The following is a 21247-nucleotide window of genomic DNA, read 5'->3' on the forward strand; positions in this document are numbered from 1 at the left end:
CAGCTCAAAGAAATCAGAAAAACAATTCAGGAAATGAATAAAAAAATTACTAAAGAAATAGACATATTTAAAAACAAATATAACTTCTTGAAATAAAAAATATTATATAAGAAAGTATAAAATATGGCAGTAGGTTAGTCTGAAAAGAAGAAAGACTTATATAACTTGAAAGCAACTCTTTTGAATTAATCCAGTTAGTCAAAAGTAAAGAAAAAAGAAACAAAGGTGTGAACAAAGTCTCTGAGAGACATGAAATTATGTAAAATGGCCAAATATAAGAGTTACGGACATCCTTGACAATAAGGGAGAATAAGCAAAAGCCTTGGAAAGCCTATCTGAGAGAAGAATTGAAGAAAACTTCTCTGTGTTGCTAAAGACTTAGACATCCATATATAAGAAGCTCAATGAAAACCTGGGAGAGTCATTGCAAAAGAGAATTACAGAGGCATATAGTAATCAGAATGGTCCAAGTCAACAAGAAGGAGAAACTCCTATGAGTTGTGAGGTGAAAACATGAAGTAACTTACAAAGGAAAATTCATCAGACTAACATCAGATGTCTCAAGAGAAACTTTATAAACAAAATAAGAATGAGATCCTATCTTTAGGCTCTATAAACATAATAACTGCCAGACAAGAACTTTTTATACTGCTAAACTAAGTTTTATAAATAATGGAGAAATAGTCTTTCCCAAAAAGCAAACACTAAGGGAATTTGTTACTACAAAACCTGCCCTACAGAAAATGCTTGAAAGTGCATTATACATGTTATAGATACAAACCAGAGTAAAAATAATGAAAGTATATATAGCTCACAGCTCTTATAAAACAATAGTAGAGGGAAAACAGAACGATAAGTTATCATCCAACATGTTGTACAGAACAGTATCCCACACATCAATACTAAAATTCAATGCAAACGATCTGAATGCCACACTTAAAAGACTGATTGAATGGATGAAAAAACTTAACCCAATTATTGTTGGTTTTTAAGAAACACATCTAAGCCATAAATATCCCAAGACTCAAGGTAATTATACGAAAAAAAAGCCATACAAGTGGAAAACAAAAGTTAGCAGGTGTAGCCTTTCTCACATTACCTGATTTCAAATTATACTACATGTATAAGGTTATAGTAATCAAAACAGCATGGTACTAGTAAAAAAGTAGAGAAATAGATTGATGGAATAGAATAGAAAAGCAAGAAACTATCTGCCTTTAACCAACTGATTTTTTACAAAGCAGACAATAATATACACTAGGGAAATAATGCCTCCTATGTAGTAACTGGTGCTGAGCAAAGTGGATAGCCACATATGTACAAGGAATGAAACAGGACCCCTAACTCTTTCCATATGCAAAAGTTAATACCAGGTGTATTAAAGACTTAAATATAAAGCAATGAAACCATAAATATTCTAGGAGAAAACATAGGAAAAATTTTTAGACTTCAGCTCAGGCAAATAATTTATGCATAGGATCCCACAAGCAAACATAGCAACAACAAAAATAAATGAGGCTTAATTAAATTAAAAACTTTCTGCACAACTAAGGAAATAATCAACTGAGTGAATAGACAACATACGGAATGGGAGAAAATATTTGCAAACTATATATCCAACAATGGACTGATAACCAGAATCTACAGAGAACTCAAATCAGTAAGCAAGCAAGAAACAATCTTTTCAAAAAGTGGGCAAAAACTATGAATGTAAGTTTTTTGAAAGAAATTAGACGAATGACCAACAAACATATGAAAAAAAATGCTGAACGTCACAAATTAGCAAGAAAATGCATATTAAAACTACAATAAGATAACACCTTATGCTTATCAGAATGACCATTATTAAATAAAATAATAATAATAATAATAATATGACCCAACAGATTCTGGCTTGGATGCAGAGGAGAGGAATATTTATTCACTATTGGTGGGACTACAATCAGTATAGTTTCTGTGGAAAATAACTCAAGCAAATAAACGTAGATCTACAATTCATTCCAGTAATCCCACTGCTAGGTAACTACTCATAGGTAATGAATTCATTTTAAGAAAAAAAAAACACCTAAACTGGAATGTTTATCACAGCACAATTTACAATTTCAAAGATGTGGAGTCAAACTAAGTGTCCTTCAATTCTTGAATGGATAAGGAAAATATGGTGTGTATATATAAAGTAGTAAAAGGTAGTACTACTAAACCATGAAAAAGAAAAAAAATAATGTAATTTGCAGTAACTTGGATGAACTAGAGGTCAGTAATCTAAGTGAAGTATTTCAGGAATGGGAAACCAAATAGCACCTGTTCTCACTAATAAGAGGGAGCTAATACACATGGGCACAAAATGATATAAAGGCAAGAGAAACCAAGAAGCAGGGAGTGGGGAGGAGGAGTATGGGAGAAAAACTTACCTACTGGGTACAATGAACACTATTCTGGTGATGGGCATACCAAAAGCTCCAACTTAAGCATTATACAAGATAACTGTGTAACAAAAACATTTACCCCCATAATCAATATTTTGAAATAAGAAAAAAAAAAGCTGTTAAAAATGGTTAAGTTTAGTAAGGAATGCATATAAAAAGCTGAAATAGGCTAAAAACTAGACCTTTGTGCTATCAGTTAGTCAAGTTGTGAATATAAAGGAAAAGGTCTTGAAGGAAATAAAATGTGCTACTCCAGGGAATACATGAATTGTAAGATGGTAACACAACCTTATTGCTCACATGGAGAAAGTGTGAGTGGTCTGAACAGAAGATCAAACCAGCCACAATACCTCCTTAAGTCAAAGCCTAATGCAGAGCAAGGCCCTAAGTCTCTTCAATTCTCTAAAAGCTGAGAGTGGAAAGGGCACTGCAAAAGAAAAGTCTGAAGCTTGCAGACTTCAGTTCACGAGGTTTAAGGAACGAGGCCACTTCTGCAGCAGGAAAGTGTAAGGTGAATTAGCAAGGGCTGATGGAGAAACTGCAAGTTATCCAGAAGATCTAGCTGAGATATTGGTGAAGGTGACTACACTAACAACAGATTTTTAATGTGGATGAAACAGCTTTATATCGGAAGATGACACACACGAACCATCTAGAACATTAATAACCAGAGAGGAAAAGTCAATGCTCTGTTTCAAAGCTTCAAAGGACAGACTGAATTTCTTTTTAGAGTCTAATGCAGCTGGTGATGGTAAGGTTAAGCCTATGCTCATCAACGATTTCCAAAATCCTAAGCCCATTGATAATTACGCTAAATCTACTGTGTTCGTGTTCTATACATGGAACAGCAAAGTCTGAATGAGAGCACATCTGTTTATAGGATAATTTAATGAATATTTTTAAGACCGCACCTGAGATCTCCTGTTGGAGAAAAAGATTCTATTCTAAATATTATTGGTCCTTGACAAGGTACTTGAGCACCCAAGAGCTCTAATGGAGATGTACAAGAAGATAATTATTTTTTTCATGCTGCTAATACGACATCTATTTGTAACTCATGGATCAAGGAGTAATCTCGACTTTGAAGACTTGTTATTTAATAAATACATTTTGTAAATGTATACCTGTCATAGTGATTCCACTGAAGTATCCAGGAAAAGCGCATTGAAAATCTCAAAATTATTCACCATTCTAGATGCCAGTAAGAACATTTATGATTCATGAGATGAGATCGAAATATCAACATTAACAAGAGTTTGGAAGAAGTTGGTTATAACTCTTATAAAAGACTTAGAGGGGTTTAAGACATTAATGGAGAAAGACCTCAAATGCAGATATGGTGGAAATAGCTAGAGAACTTGAATCAGAGGTGGAGACCGAAGACGTGACAGAATTGCTGAAATCCATGATAAAGCTTGAATGGATGAAGAGTAGCTTCTTTAGTATGTGCAAAGGAAATTTTTTCTTGAGATATAATCTACTCTTAATGAAAAGGCTGCAAATATTGTTTGAATGACAAAATAGATTTAGAAAATTCCATAAAATTATTTGATAAAGCTGCAACAGAGTTTGAGTGGAATCAAACTCCAATTTTCAAAATCCAATTTTGAAAGAAGTTCTACTGTGGATAAAAGGCTGGTAAACAGCATCATATGCTACAGAGAAGTCTTTCCTGAAAGGAAGAGTCAGCTAATGAATGGGGCAAACATCATTGCCTTACTTTAAAAAATTGGCACAGCCACCATAGGCTTCAGCAACTACCACCATGATTAGTCAGTAGCCCTCGACATCCAGATGAGACTCTTCACAAGCAAAAAATATTATGAGTCACTAGCAACTCAGATGATTGTTAGCATTATTTAGCAAGAAAGTTTTTTCAAATTAAGAAGTGTACATTTTTGGCGGAGCAAGATGGCAGCCGAGTAACAGCTTCCTTGCATCTGGGCACCGTGAGTCTGGGGAGATAGGACTCCAGGCATCTCTGGCTGGTGGGAACTGCCTATCATCACTCCTATGAGGATACAGGGAGTCAGCGAGAGACTTCTGGACCCCAAGAGGAGGACTAAAACAGTGGAAAACCGGCAAGTGGTCGCGTGTGTTCAACCCGTCTAAACCCGCCCACAACTGTAAGTTCAGTAGCAGCGAGACTGCAAACCAGAAAGGCCTTACCTGTGAACTCTTTTGATGTCCTTGGACTTGGCACTGAGTTGAACTGCCTTGGGGAAGGCCTGAGTGGGAGTGCGGAGAACTTTGGCCGTTGTCTAGGGCCCCAGTCTGAGCCGCTGAGCCAGACGGAGCTAATAGTGTTTGGTGGTGGGTCACACGGATCCATTGTCAGTGATCTGCCCCGGCAAGCTCCTCCCTCAGGGTCACAGAGCTAGAAACGGGTGGGAGCTGGTAACCCAGCAACTAAGTAGCCTAAGGGTGGGGTCTGAGCCGCCTTGCAGCCCTAACCCTCAGGGGCAGAGTGAGACCGGTTTTGGCACACTGAGTAAGTGGATAGCCACTTCAGCAGCGATTCCAGCGAGAAAGCTGGGAAAGCTTCTGCTCAGCAAGTTTACAAGTTCAAAGTGCCTTTTAAGTGGGCTGAAGAGAGATTTAGGGTGTCTACCTGCTGGGGTTTGAGAAATCAGCAGCCTCCAGTCGTATTGGAACTGTGACTAACATCCCATACCCCAAAAGACCACGTGTTGCCCAGACAATATTCAACAACATATACAAACTGCTTTGTTTTTGGTTGTGTATTTTTTTTCTTTTTTTTTTTTTTTTTTGTTTGGTTGGGTTTTTTTGTTTGTTTATTTTGACGTTGTTGATGTTCTTTTGTTTCTTAATTTCAATCTTTTCCATACAGATCCCTTTTTCTTTCTCAATTTTTCTAGTTTAATTATAATTTCCCATTGCTGCCTTTTTTAATAACTACAACTTCATTTTTGCTAGTGTTTCTACCGCTATCACTTGGTTTTTCACCCAATTTTATCGCCATAAAGTTTTCTGTTTGCTTGTTTTGGTTTGAGTTATAGCATTTTTGTTTTTCCTCTCTACTTGGTGGAGGTGGGGTACTGTGTCTGACCAGGTTAGCAAAGAGCTGCTGACCTCAAGGGAACCACCCAACTGGGCACCCAACCCCCAGAAGGTGGGGTTTTTTAAGGTTGTGTCAAAGTACCCTACTGTACACCTATATTGCCCTGTCTCCCTCTTTCTGTGCCTCTCTTCTTTTTGTCAATATTCCTTATCCCTACCCCCTCTCCTTTCTCTATCTTTCTTTTTTTTCTTATCACTCGGTCCTCCTTTCTTTCATCCCTTTTTTGCTCTTCAACCTTCTCACCTTTCTGGTCCTGTAACCCTTAGTCCACAGGCACGAGAACTTAAAGAGCAAGAGGAAGTGAAAGGAAAATTAGGGCAAGGAAACAGATAAAAGAAATCACTCATGAGGAAGAATCAGCAGAAAACTCCAGGCAACATGAAGAACCAGTCCAGAACAACCCCGCCAAGGGACCATGAGGTAGCTACTGCAGAGGATTCCACCTATACAGAAATGTTAGAAATGACAGAAAGGGAATTTAGAATACACATGTTGAAAACAATGAAAGAAATGATGGAAACAATGAAGGAAACTGCTAATAAAGTGGAAAATAACCAAAAGGAAATCCAAAAACAGAATCAAATCAGAGATGAACGATATGAAGAATATAAAAAGGATATAGCAGAGCTGAAGGAAATGAAACAGTCAATCAGGGAACTTAAAGATGCAATGGAAAGTATTAGCAACAGGTTAGACCATGCAGAAGAAAGAATTTCAGAGGTAGAAGACAAAGTTTTTGAGATAACTCAGATAGTAAAAGAGGCAGAAAAGAAGAGAGAGAAAGCAGAACGTTCACTGTCAGAATTATGGGACTTTATGAAACGTTCCAACATACGAGTTATAGGAATTCCAGAAGGGGAAGAAGAATGCCCCAGAGGAATGGAAGCCATACTAGAGAATATTATAAAAGAAAATTTCCCAAACATCACCAAAGATTCTGACACACTGCTTTCAGAGGGATATCGGACCCCAGGTCGCCTCAACTCTAACCGAGCTTCTCCAAGACACATTGTGATGAACCTGTCCAAAGTCAAGACAAAAGAAAAGATTCTGCAAGCTGCCAGGAGTAAGCGCCAGTTGACCTACAGGGGCAAATCCATCAGAGTGACCTCAGACTTCTCTAATGAAACTTTCCAAGCAAGAAGACAATGGTCATCTACCTTTAATCTACTTAAACAGAACAATTTTCAGCCCAGAATTCTGTACCCTGCTAAGCTAAGCTTCAAAATTGATGGAGAAATCAAATCATTTACGGATATACAAACATTGAGGAAATTCACCACAACAAGACCAGCTCTACAGGGAATACTTCAACCTGTTCTGCACACTGACCACCACAATGGATCAGCAGCAAAGTAAGAACTCAGAAATCAAAGGACAGAACCTAACCTCCACACTGATGCAAAAGATAAAACTAAGCAATGGACTCTCACCAAATAAGACGAATAGAATACTACCACACTTATCAATTATCTCCATAAATGTTAATGGCTTGAATTCCCCACTGAAGAGACATAGATTGGCTGACTGGATTAAAAAACACAAGCCATCCATTTGCTGTCTGCAGGAAACACACCTGGCTTCAAAAGACAAATTAAAGCTCCGAGTCAAGGGTTGGAAGACAATTTTTCAGGCAAATGGAATTCAGAAGAAAAGAGGAGTTGCAATCTTATTTTCAGATACATGTGGATTTAAAGCAACTAAAGTCAAAAAAGACAAAGATGGTCACTTTATATTGGTCAAGGGAAAACTACAACAAGAAGACATTTCAATTCTAAATATCTATGCACCAAATTTAAATGCTCCCAGATTCTTGAAACAGACCTTACTCAGTCTGAGCAATATGATATCTGATAATACCATCATAACAGGGGACTTTAACACACCTCTTACAGAGCTGGACAGATCCTCTAAACAGAAATTAAACAAAGATATAAGAGATTTAAATGAGACCCTAGAACAATTATGCTTGATAGACGCATATAGAACACTCCACCCCAAAGATAAAGAATATACATTCTTCTCATCACCCCATGGAACATTCTCCAAAATTGATCATATCCTGGGACACAAAACAAATATCAACAGAATCAAAAGAATTGAAATTTTACCTTGTATCTTTTCAGACCATAAGGCAATAAAGGTGGAACTCAACTCTAACAAAAATGCTCGACCCCATCCAAAGGCATGGAAATTAAACAATCTTCTGTTGAATAACAGATGGGTGCAGGAAGAAATCAAACAGGAAATCACTAACTTCCTTAAGCATAACAACAATGAAGACACAAGCTACCAAAACCTGTGGGATACTGCAAAAGCAGTTTTGAGAGGAAAATTCATCGCTTTAGATGCCTACATTCGAAAAACAGACAGAGAGCACATCAACAATCTCACAAGAGACCTTATGGAATTGGAAAAAGAAGAACAATCTAAGCCTAAACTCAGTAGAAGAAAAGAAATCTCCAAAATCAAATCAGAGATCAATGAAATTGAAAACAAAAGAATCATTCAGAAAATTAATGAAACAAGGAGTTGGTTTTTTGAAAAAATAAATAAAATAGATAAACCATTGGCCAGACTAACTAGAAATAGAAAAGTAAAATCTCTAGTAACCTCAATCAGAAATGATAAAGGGGAAATAACAACTGATCCCACAGAGATACAAGAGATCATCTCTGAATACTACCAGAAACTGTATGCCCAGAAATTTGACAATGTGAAGGAAATGGATCAATATTTGGAATCACACCCTCTCCCTAGACTTGGCCAGGAAGAAATAGACCTCCTGAACAGACCAATTTCAAGCACTGAGATCAAAGAAACAATAAAAAAGCTTCCAACTAAAAAATGCCCTGGTCCAGATGGCTTCACTCCAGAATTCTATCAAACCTTCAAGGAAGAGCTTATTCCTGTACTGCAGAAATTATTCCAAAAAATTGAGGAAGAAGGAATCTTCCCCAACACATTCTATGAAGCAAACATCACCCTGATACCAAAACCAGGAAAAGACCCAAACAAAAAGGAGAATTTCAGACCAATCTCACTCATGAATATAGATGGAAAAATTCTCAACAAAATCCTAGCCAATAGATTACAGCTTATCATCAAAAAAGTCATTCATCATGATCAAGCAGGCTTCATCCCAGGGATGCAAGGCTGGTTCAACATACGCAAGTCCATAAACGTTATCCACCATATTAACAGAGGCAAAAATAAAGATCACATGATCCTCTCAATAGATGCAGAAAAAGCATTTGATAAAATCCAGCATCCTTTTCTAATTAGAACACTGAAGAGTATAGGCATAGGTGGCACATTTCTAAAACTGATTGAAGCTATCTATGACAAACCCACAGCCAATATTTTACTGAATGGAGTAAAACTGAAAGCTTTTCCTCTTAGAACTGGAACCAGACAAGGTTGTCCTCTGTCACCTTTACTATTCAACATAGTGCTGGAAGTTCTAGCCAATACAATTAGGCAAGACAAGGAAATAAAGGGAATCCAAATGGGAGCAGAGGAGGTCAAACTCTCCCTCTTTGCTGACGACATGATCTTATACTTAGAGAACCCCAAAGACTCAACCACAAGACTCCTAGAAGTCATCAAAAAATACAGTAATGTTTCAGGATATAAAATCAATGTCCACAAGTCAGTAGCCTTTGTATACACCAATAACAGTCAAGAGGAGAAGCTAATTAAGGACACAACTCCCTTCACCATAGTTTAAAAGAAAATGAAATACCTAGGAATATACCGAACGAAGGAGGTGAAGGACCTCTATAAAGAAAACTATGAACTCCTCAGAAAGGAAATAGCAGAGGATATTAACAAATGGAAGAACATACCATGCTCATGGCTTGGAAGAATCAACATTGTTAAAATGTCTATACTTCCCAAAGCAATCTACCTATTCAATGCCATTCCTATCAAAGTACCTACATCGTACTTTCAAGATTTGGAAAAAATGATTCTGCGTTTTGTATGGAACCGGAAAAAACCCCGTATAGCTAAGGCAGTTCTTAGTAACAAAAATAAAGCTGGGGGCATCAGCATACCAGATTTTAGTCTGTACTACAAAGCCATAGTGCTCAAGACAGCATGGTACTGGCACAAAAACAGAGACATAGACACTTGGAATCGAATTGAACACCAAGAAATGAAACTAACATCTTACAACCACCTAATCTTCGATAAACCAAACAAGAACTTACCTTGGGGGAAAGACTCCCTATTCAATAAACGGTGTTAGGAGAACTGGATGTCTACATGTAAAAGACTGAAACTGGACCCACACCTTTCCCCACTCACAAAAATTGATTCAAGATGGATAAAGGACTTAAATTTAAGGCACGAAACAATAAAAATCCTCAAAGAAAGCATAGGAAAAACACTGGAAGATATTGGCCTGGGGGAAGACTTCATGAAGAAGACTGCCATGGCAATTGCAACAACAACAAAAATAAACAAATGGGACTTCATTAAACTGAAAAGCTTCTGTACAGCTAAGGTGACGATAACCAAAGCAAAGAGACAACCCACACAATGGGAAAGGATATTTGCATATTTTCAATCAGACAAAAGCTTGATAACCAGGATCTATAGAGAACTCAAATTAATCCACATGAAAAAAGCCAACAATCCCTTATATCAATGGGCAAGAGACATGAATAGAACTTTCTCTAAAGACGACAGACGAATGGCTAACAAACACATGAAAAAATGTTCATCATCTCTATATATTAGAGAAATGCAAATCAAAACATCCCTGAGATACCATCTAACCCCAGAGAGAATGGCCCACATCACAAAATCTCAAAACTGCAGATGCTGGCGTGGATGTGGAGAGAAGGGAACACTTTTACACTGCTGGTGGGACTGCAAACTAGTACAACCTTTCTGGAAGGAAGTATGGAGAAACCTCAAAGCACTCAACCTAGACCTCCCATTCGATCCTGCAATCCCATTACTGGGCATCTACCCAGAAGGAAAAAAATCCTTTTATCATAAGGACACTTGTACTAGACTGTTTATTGCAGCTCAATTTACAATCGCCAAAATGTGGAAACAGCCTAAATGCCCACCAACCCAGGAATGGATTAACAAGCTGTGGTATATGTATACCATGGAATACTATTCAGCCATTAAAAAAAATGGAGACTTTACATCCTTTCTATTAACCTGGATGGAAGTGGAAGACATTATTCTTAGTAAAGCATCACAAGAATGGAGAAGCATGAATCCTATGTACTCAATCTTGATATGAGGACAATTAATGAGAATTAAGGTTATGGGGGGGTGCAGAAAGAGGGATGGAGGGAGGGGGGTGGGGCCTTAGTGTGTGTCACACTTTATGGGGGCAAGACATGATTGCAAGAGGGACTTTGCCTAGCAATTGCAATCAGTGTAACTGGCTTGTTGTACCCTCAATGAATCCCCAACAATAAAAAAAAGAAAGAAAAAAAAAAAAGAAGTGTACATTTTTTAGAGTCAATGCTATTGCACACTTAAATGGACTACAGTCTAGTGTAAACATAATGTTTATTTATATGCACTGGAAAACCAAAAGATAAATTTATGTGACTCACTCCATTGTTTAATGATATTTGCTTTAATGTGATGGTCTGGAACCGAACCCTCAGTATCCCCAAAGAATGCCTGCATCCTATTATTATGTAATCTTGGGGGAAAGATACAGTGGTGGACTACAATTCTATAATTCTGTCTTTTGATTGCTGGTATGAGAGTTTTAGCAATTTCAGCAGAATACTTTGCTGTCTTTCCCTAGTAACCTCATGGAAAGGTTTTTGATCTGCGTGCTTATTTTCTAAGTAAAAACAGACAACTCTGAAACTTAAATGGATACCTAAAAGTCAGAGCAGCTCTTTCACAGTGTTGGATCAAACCCCTTTACCCCATATTCACATGAAAATCAATCACTACACAGTGAAATCCATTTGGGGAGGTAGGGAGTAAAAAAACAAATTACTGTATTAACCAAGGTTGAATAAATATTGAATTTATTCCCCTTTTATAAACAAGAAGAAACTGAACAAAGATATGAACTGCTTTACAGGAACAAGGAAAGGCAAGAGAAACAAATGAGATGAGCTCTATAATCAACCTGAATTTCTGAGTTATTTACTATAGAAAAGCTTTCCAGTGGGGAGGAAAGAAAGCCCAGTCACAGAACTGTGGTCCCACTGAATTGAGGGTGCAGAGACCAGGGTTCATGGAAGCTGAGGCAGCTAGAATTTCCAGGGTAGATACCATAATGGCACAAGCTATACAGGGAAAAAGCAACAGAAATATTCATAGGTTTCCCTTTGAGTCTGTGTCTGTGCATATATAGGGCAACTCTCCTCACTCCCTAGGCCAGGCAAAGAAAACTGAAGGGTTGTAAGCTAAACAATTAGCAGAGCTCACAAAGGGATGAGAGATTTTCTAGCTCCAAGCAACCAGAGTGGAGAATCCTCACTGACTATCAGGACAATCAGTAAATACCCAATAGGGAACCCTATAGTAGGGTTTAGCTATTTAAAACCAAGCCTTGAAGAAAAATGTTCAATTGTTTTTAAAACTGTATTGTTAAGATCTAAGACAGTGCAGCTTGGCAGTTGCTCAAAAGACATAACATAGTGTTACTATATACCCAGCCATTCCATGCCTGGGTGTACACCCATGAGAAATAAAAACACATGTCCACACAAAAACTCATACACAAGTGTTTATAGCAGCATTATTCATAATGCCTAAAAAGTGTACAAACAATCCAAATGCCCTTGAGCAAGGAATGAATAAACAAAATGTGGAATGTTCATAATATTATTCGGCAAAATAAGAAATGAAATATGAATACATGTCATGAGAAAGACAAGTCTTGAAAACAACAAATCACAAAAGACCACATATTGCACAGTTTCGTTTATGTAAAATGTCCAGAACAGGAAAATGTCCACAGATAGAAAGTAGCTTGGGGCCATGGAGGGGCAGGTGGGGAATAGAGAGGGATTGCTAATTTGAGAATGATAAAAATATTCTAAAATCAGGTTGTTGTGATGATTACATTAAGAAACACTGAACTTACACCTACATGGATAAAGTATAAGCTTTGTGAATTATCACAACAAAGGTGTTTTTCTTTCCTGTGAATTTTAAAGGGCATAAAAAACAGACCTAATACAATTTTAAAGGGGATAAAAACTAGATATGATACAATAAGTGATTCTATATTGAATGCTTGCAGAAAAACAAATAAATTGTTAAAGATGATTAGAGAAATTTCAATAGGCATTTTTGAGATTAAAAATATTGACATAGAAGGCCAGACACGGTGGTTCATGCCTGGAATCCTAGCACTCTGGGAGGCCAAGGTTGGTGGATTGCTTGAGCTCAAGAGTTCTAGACCAGTCTGAACAAAAGCTAGACCCTGTCTCTAAAAAGTAGCAGGGCATTGCGGCAGGCATATAGTGCCAGCTACTCAGGAGGCTAAGGCAAGAGGATCACTTGAGCCCAAGAATTTGAGGTTGCTGTGAGTTTGAAGTTGTGCTATGAAACTGCAGCACTCCAGTGACCAAGGGCGACAAAGTGAGACTCTGTCTCAAAAAATATATATATTGACATATAAACATGGATATGTAGAGGTTGTTCCTCCTAAATAATAAAATGAAGATAATAACATAATAAATTATTTAAAAATATAATTTAAAAATACTTCAATTTTGATCAAATAAAAAAGAAAGTTTGTGTCTGCACATATCTGAACATTTAGAAAGGGATACAAGAATATACACTTACCTGTGGTAAACTATGAGTAATAGTAATATGCTTTGTTTATTTATTCAGTTTTTGGCTGGGGCTGGGCTTGAAGCTGCCACCTCCAGCACATGGGGCCGGCGCCCCACTCCTTTGAGCCACAGGCGCCGTCCAATAGTAATATGATTTTTTTTATTTTGTCTTTCCTGTGTTTTTCAATTCTTCACACTATACACATATTCATTTTACAATACAATTTTATTTTATATTTTTTAAAGAAAATTAAACTGTATTTTTTAATTCCAAAGTTACCAATTTGATAATTAACAACATCAAATGCATAAAAAAGTCTATTAGGGCATATAGCAAACAATGATCGGGAATGGAATAGGAGTGTGATGGAGTAGATGGATCTTTTACAATGAAAAAGTATTCATGCATGGCTTGTAGAATTTTGAAATCGTAAAAAATAGAAAGATAATTTTTAGAAAAGAAACATCCCTTCTTCTATATTAGAGGTACAACCCTCATATTATTTAAAGGTCATGTAAAGTAATCAAAGGAGCAATGAACTAGAAATCAAGAGGTATCGGTTCTACTTGTGTTTCTGAGCCATTGCTCATAATTGCATGGAAGGATTAAGTCTAACATTCAATTATTCCAATACCTTTGAGCATCTACTGACTATATGCCTGGCATTATCCTCATTGCTGGAGGTACAGCAGGAGCTCGTTTCCATATAGCTAGGATTCTTGGTTGTAAGTAAAGGTATCTCCAACCCAAACTGCTAAACCTCAGAGAAGACGTAATGCCTTCCACAAGCACAGAATCCAGGATGGACCTGACTTCAGGGACGTTCATCTGGATTCAGGGGCTATAATAACAGTCTCGCCAAGACTTGGTTTTCCCAGCCCTCTACACCATCCTCAGCTCTGCTTTCTTCTCCACAGTCTTCCCTTTCATGCAGGCTCTCTCAATATGGCAACTCCAGGCAGTTCCATGAACATACAGGGTGTCCATAAAGTTCGTGTGCAATTTAGAATAGTTGTAAACTTTAAATGCACACGAATTTTATGGACACCCTGCATATTGTTTCAGAACCAGGCATTCTAGGTAATGCCTTTGCTCTTCCAGGTCCATTATGTTCCTAGCCTCAGTCAGTGTGTAGGAAACACTGAGAATAACGTATAGTGCAGAGGTGGACAGCCTCCAGCCTGTGGGCAGCACACAGCCCAGTGTGGCTCTGAATGTGGCCTAACACAAAATTGCAGATTTACTTACAACAGTGTGAGGTTTTTTAGTGATTTGTTGTTGTTGCTGTTTGGAACTTGATGGTACGGTGCTCAAATGTGCACTTTGTAGACAACAGCGTTGAGTTGCAACGTCATGTAAAGTAATCATGCATACCCTCTCACTACTTGTACACACGTGACTTCAGTTTTACAGTGTGTGTGGCTTACAGCGTATTATCTTCCAAGTGCACACAGTCCATTTAACACCGTCAGGTAGTTACATGTGCTCATGGTTATGTGGCGAGGCAGCGATTATCAATGATATTTCAACCTACCATTGCAATGTTAGGAATTTAATGTTATTTAGAAATCAGGTAAGTGTTCTTACCGGATTATTAAGGTACTTCCACACATTGGCAGCCCCTCACACATCCCTACCATGCTTATACTTAGCCATTCACCTTGCCCTGCCCTGGCAGCTGAGATGTAGAAAGGCCCAAATCTTGCTCTGTATTTTCCCATAAATGAAGTTTTATAAAAAAAGTAAACATAGGGAGAGGCGGAGCAAGATGGCAGCTGAGTAACAGCTTCCTTGCATCTGGGCACCGTGAGTCTGGGGATATAGGACTCCAGGCATCTCTGGCTGGTGGGATCTGCCTATCATCACCCCTGAGAGGATACAGGGAGTCAGTGAGAGACTTCTGGACCCCAAGAGGAGGACTAAAACAGTGGAAAACCGGCAAGTGGTCGCGTGTGTTCAATCCGTCTAAACCCGCCCGCAACTGTAAGTTCAGTAGCAGCGAGACTGCAAACCAGAAAGGCCTTACCTGTGAACTGTTTTGGTGTCTTTGGACTTGGCACTCAACTGAACTGCCTTGGGGAGAGCCTGAGCGGGAGTGCGGAGAACTTTGGCCTTTGTCTAGGGCCCCAGTCTGAGCCGCTGAGCCAGACGGAGTTAATAGTGTTTGGCTCTGGGTCACAGGCAGACATTGTGAGCGATCTGCCCCGGCAAGCTCCGCCTTCAGGGTCGCAGAGCTGGAATTGGGTGGGACTGCTAACCCAGCGACCAAGTAGCCTAAGGGCGGGGTCTGAGCCGCCTTGCAGCCCTAACCGTCGGGGGCAGAGTGAGACCGGTTTTGGCACACAGGGTAAGTGGATAGCCACTTCAGCACTGATTCCAGCGACAAGCACTTCCCTGAGAAAGCTTCTGCTCAGTAAGTGAACAAGTTCAAAGTGCCTTTTAAGTGGGCTGAAGAGAGATTTAGGGTGTCTACCTGCTGGGGTTTGAGAAACTAGCAGCCACCAGTCGTATCAGAACTGTGATTAACATCTCATACCCCAGAAGATCACGAGTTGCCCAGACAGTATTCAATAACATATACATACTGCTTTGTTTTTGGTTGTGTGTTTTTTTTTTTTTTTTTGGTTTGGTTGTTTTTTTTGTTTATTTTGATGTTGTGGATTGTTGTTTTGTTTTTTAAGTTCAACCTTTTCCATACAGATCCTTTTTCTTTCTCAATTTCTCTAGTTTAATTATAATTTCCCATTGCTGCCTATTTCAATAATTAGAACTTCATTTTTGTTACTGTTTCTACCACTATTATTTGGTTTTTCCAGCCAATTTTATCCCGTACAGTTTTCTGTTTGCTTGTTTTGGTTTGATTGATAGCATTTCTGTCTTTCCTCTCTACTTGGTGGAGGTGGGGTACTGTGTATGATCAGGTTAGCAAAGAGCTACTGACCTCAAGGGAACCACCCAACTGTGCACCCCCAGAAGGTGGTCTTTTTTTTAAGGTTGTATCAAAGTACCCTACTGTACACCTATATTGCTCTGTCCCCCTCTTTCTGTGCCTCTCTTCTTTTTGTCAATATTCCTTTTACCCACCCTCTCTCCTTTCTCTATTTTTCTTTTTTTTTTTTCCTTATCACTCGGTCCTCCTTTCATCCCTTTTTTTGCTCTTAAACCTTCTCACCCTTCTGGTCCTGTAACCCTTAGTCCACAGGCACAAGAACTTAAAGAGCAAGAAGAAGTGAAAGGAAAATTAGGGCAAGGAAACAGATAAAAGAAATCACCCATGAGGAAGAATCAGCAGAAAACTCCAGGCAACATGAAGAACCAGTCCAGAACAACCCCGCCAAGGGACCATGAGGTAGCTACTGCAGAGGATTCCACCTATACAGAAATGTTAGGAATGACAGAAAGGGAATTTAGAATACACATGTTGAAAACAATGAAAGAAATGATGGAAACAATGAAGGAAACTGCTAATAAAGTGGAAAATAACCAAAAGGAAATCCAAAAACAGAATCAAATCAGAGATGAACGATATGAAGAATATAAAAAGGATATAGCAGACCTGAAGGAAATGAAACAGTCAATTAGGGAACTTAAAGATGCAATGGAAAGTATCAGCAACAGGTTAGACCATGCAGAAGAAAGAATTTCAGAGGTAGAAGACAAAGTTCTTGAGATAACTCAGATAGTAAAAGAGGCAGAAAAGAAGAGAGAGAAAGCAGAACGTTCACTGTCAGAATTATGGGACTTTATGAAGCGTTCCAACATACGAGTTATAGGAATTCCAGAAGGGGAAGAAGAATGCCCCAGAAGAATGGAAGCCATACTAGAGAATATTATACAAGAAAATTTCCCAAATATCACCAAAGATTCTGACACACTGCTTTCAGAGGGATATCGGACCCCAGGTCGCCTCAACTCTAACCGAGCTTCTCCAAGACACATTGTGATGAACCTGTCCAAAGTCAAGACAAAAGAAAAGATTCTGCAAGCTGCCAGGAGTAAGCGCCAGTTGACCTACAGAGGCAAATCCATCAGATTGACCGCAGACTTCTCTAATGAAACTTTTCAAGCAAGAAGACAATGGTCATCTACCTTTAGTCTACTTAAACAGAACAATTTCCAGCACAGAATTCTGTACCCTGCTAAGCTAAGTTTCAAAATTGACAGAGAAATCAAATCATTTACGGATATACAAACATTGAGGAAATTTGCCACAACAAGATCAGCTCTACAGGAAATACTTTAACCTGTTCTGCACACTGACCACCACAATGGATCAGCAGCAAATTAAGAACTCAGAAATTAAAGGACAGAACCAAACCTCCACACCGATGCAAAAGATCAAACTAAGCAATGGACTCTCACAAAATAGGACGAATAGAATACTACCACACTTATCAATTATCTCAATAAATGTTAATGGCTTGAATTCCCCACTGAAGAGACATAGATTGGTTGACTGGATTAAAAAACACAAGCCATCCATTTGCTGTCTGCAGGAAACACATCTGGCTTCAAAAGACGAATTAAAGCTCCGAGTCAAGGGTTGGAAGACAATTTTTCAGGCAAATGGAATTCAGAAGAAAAGAGGAGTTGCAATCTTATTTTCAGATACATGTGGATTTAAAGCAACTAAAGTCAAAAAAGATAAAGATGGTCACTTTATATTGGTCAAGGGAAAACTACAACAAGAAGACATTTCAATTCTAATTATCTATGCACAAAATTTAAATGCTCCCAGATTCTTGAAACAGACCTTACTCAGAAGAGCAATATGATATCTGATAATACCATAATAGCAGGGGACTTTAACATTCCTCTTACAGAGCTGGACAGATCCTCTAAACAGAAATTAAACAAGGATATAAGAGACTTAAATGAGACCCTAGAACAACTGTGCTTGATAGACGCATATAGAACACTCCATCCCAAAGATAAAGAATATACATTCTTCTCATCACCCCATGGAACATTCTCCAAAATTGATCATATCCTAGGACACAAAACAAATATCAACAGAATCAAAAGAATTGAAATTTTACCTTGTATCTTCTCAGACCATAAGGCACTAAAGGTGGAACTCAACTCTAACAAAAATGCTCGACCCCACACAAAGGCATGGAAACTAAACAATCTTCTGTTGAATAACAGATGGGTGAAGGAAGAAATAAAACAGGAAATCATTAACTTCCTTGAGCATAACAACAATGAAGACACAAGCTACCAAAACCTGTGGGATACTGCAAAAGCAGTTTTGAGAGGAAAATTCATCGCTTTAGATGCCTACATTCAAAAAACAGAAAGAGAGCACATCAACAATCTCACAAGAGATCTTATGGAATTGGAAAAAGAAGAACAATCTAAGCCTAAACTCAGTAGAAGAAAAGAAATCTCCAAAATCAAATCAGAGATCAATGAAATTGAAAACAAAAGAATCATTCAGAAAATTAATGAAACAAGGAGTTGGTTTTTTGAAAAAATAAATAAAATAGATAAACCATTGGCCAGACTAACTAGGAATAGAAAAGTAACATCTCTAGTAACCTCAATCAGAAATGATAAAGGGGAAATAACAACTGATCCCACAGAGATACAAGAGATCATCTCTGAATACTACCAGAAACTCTATGCCCAGAAATTTGACAATGTGAAAGAAATGGATCAATATTTGGAGTCACACCCTTTCCCTAGACTCAGCCAGGAAGAAATAGAGCTCCTGAACAGACCAACTTCAAGCACTGAGATAAAAAAATCAATAAAAAAGCTTCCAACCAAAAAATGCCCTGGTCCAGATGGCTTCACTCCAGAATTCTATCAAACCTTCAAGGAAGAGCTTATTCCTGTGCTGCAGAAATTATTCCAAAAAAATTGAGGAAGAAGGAATCTTCCCCAACACATTCTATGAAGCAAACATCACCCTGATACCAAAACCAGGAAAAGACCCAAACAAAAAGGAGAATTTCAGACCAATCTCACTCATGAACATAGATGCAAAAATTCTCAACAAAATCCTAGCCAATAGATTACAGCTTATCATCAAAAAAGTCATTCATCATGATCAAGTAGGCTTCATCCCAGGGATGCAAGGCTGGTTTAACATACGCAAGTCTATAAACGTTATCCACCATATTAACAGAGGCAAAAATAAAGATCACATGATCCTCTCAATAGATGCAGAAAAAGCATTTGATAAAATCCAGCATCCTTTTCTAATTAGAACACTGAAGAGTATAGGCATAGGTGGCACATTTCTAAAACTGATTGAAGCTATCTATGACAAACCCACAGCCAATATTTGACTGAATGGAGTAAAACTCAAAGCTTTTCCTCTTAGACCTGGAACCAGACAACGTTGTCCTCTGTTACCTTTACTATTCAACGTAGTGCTGGAATTTCTAGCCAATACAATTAGGCAAGACAAGGAAATAAAGGGAATCCAAATGGGAGCAGAGGAGGTCAAACTCTCCCTCTTTGCTGACGACATGATCTTATACTTAGAGAACCCCAAAGACTCAACCACAAGACTCCTAGAAGTGATCAAAAAATACAGTAATGTTTCAGGATATAAAATCAATGTCCACAAGTCAGTAGCCTTTGTGTACACCAATAACAGTCAAGATGAGAAGCTAATTAAGGACACAACTCCCTTCACCATAGTTTCAAAGAAAATGAAATATCTAGGAGTATACCTAACGAAGGAGGTGAAGGACCTCTATAAAGAAAACTATGAAATCCTCAGAAAGGAATTAGCAGAGGATATTAACAAATGGAAGAAAATACCATGCTCATGGATGGGAAGAATCAACATTGTTAAAATGTCTATACTTCCCAAAGCAATCTACCTATTCAATGCCATTCCTATCAAAATACCAACATGGTACTTTCAAGATTTGGAAAAAATGATTCTGCGTTTTGTATGGAACTGGAAAAAACCCCGTATAGCTAAGGCAGTTCTCTGTAACAAAAATAAAGTTGGGGGCATCAGCATACCTGATTTAAGTCTGTACTACAAAGCCATAGTGCTCAAGACAGCATGGTACTGGCACAAAAACAGAGACATAGACACTTGGAATCGAATTGAAAACCAAGAAATGAAACTAACATCTTACAACCACCTAATCTTTGATAAACCAAACAAGAACATACCTTGGGGGAAAGACTCCCTATTCAATAAACGGTGTTAGGAGAACTGGATGTCTACATGTAAAAGACTGAAACTGGACCCACACCTTTCCCCACTCACAAAAATTGATTCAAGATGGATAAAGGACTTAAACTTAAGGCATGAAACAATAAAAATCCTCAAAGAAAGCATAGGAAAAACACTGGAAGATATTGGCCTGGGGAAAGACTTCATGAAGCAGACTGCCATGGCAATTGCAACAACAACAAAAATAAACAAATGGGACTTCATTAAACTGAAAAGCTTCTGTACAGCTAAGGAGACAAGAACCAAAGCAAAGAGACAACCTACACAATGGGAAAGGATATTTGCATATTTTCAATCAGACAAAAGCTTGATAACTAGGATCTATAGAGAACTCAAATTAATCCACATGAAAAAAGCCAACAATCCCTTATATCAATGGGCAAGAGACATGAATAGAAGTTTCTCTAAAGACTACAGACGAATGGCTAACAAACACATGAAAAAATGTTCATCATCTCTATATATTAGAGAAATGCAAATCAAAACAACCCTGAGATATCATCTAACCCCAGTGAGAATGGCCCACATCACAAAATCTCAAAACTGCAGATGCTGGCGTGGATGTGGAGAGAAGGGAACACTTTTACACTGCTGGTGGGACTGCAAACTAGTACAACCTTTCTGGAAGGAAGTATGGAGAAACCTCAAAGCACTCAAGCTAGACCTCCCATTTGATCCTGCAATCCCATTACTGGGCATCTACCCAGAAGGAAAGAAATCCTTTTATCATAAGGACATTTGTAC

Source organism: Nycticebus coucang, chromosome 3 (assembly GCF_027406575.1).
Source record: "Nycticebus coucang isolate mNycCou1 chromosome 3, mNycCou1.pri, whole genome shotgun sequence".
Classification (NCBI taxonomy): domain Eukaryota; kingdom Metazoa; phylum Chordata; class Mammalia; order Primates; family Lorisidae; genus Nycticebus; species Nycticebus coucang.